The following is a 417-nucleotide window of genomic DNA, read 5'->3' on the forward strand; positions in this document are numbered from 1 at the left end:
AATACATAATCCACATTTGACTGTATATCTTACCGAGCCTTTAGTTTCGCAATAATGCCACTTGCCATGCGTCATCTTGCATCAACACATGTCAGCTGGTAAGGACGAGGTAATAAGCTTGATACGTAAAGCGTAGATCTATCTCTGCTTGTGCTTCATTAACCGCTTGCTTCAAAAAACTGCATTATGCTAATAACTTTACCGTATCTCACAAAATAAAAAGGTCGTTGGAACAGAGACTTCACTTTATTGATTTTGAAAGAAATGAGAAAAAAAAACAGTGCCACAAGTTACTTTGGTAGAGATACATGAACTAAGATAAGAAAGATAAGGACCCTCTAGGCAGTGAACGGATCCAGCGGGAAGGGAGGAATTCCAAATCTCTTTAAATTGCTTCACACAAAATCTGAAGAATAA

General features: G+C 37.6%; 1 protein-coding gene across 1 annotated transcript in view; it reads left to right on the forward strand.

Annotated features, from left to right (window-relative positions):
• LOC119593157 overlaps positions 1–417 on the forward strand; it is a gene marked incomplete in the record, with an annotated part of 106,179 nt that overhangs the window by 48,795 nt on the left and 56,967 nt on the right.

This window comes from Penaeus monodon, chromosome 31 (genome assembly GCF_015228065.2).
Source record: "Penaeus monodon isolate SGIC_2016 chromosome 31, NSTDA_Pmon_1, whole genome shotgun sequence".
Classification (NCBI taxonomy): Eukaryota; Metazoa; Arthropoda; class Malacostraca; order Decapoda; family Penaeidae; genus Penaeus; species Penaeus monodon.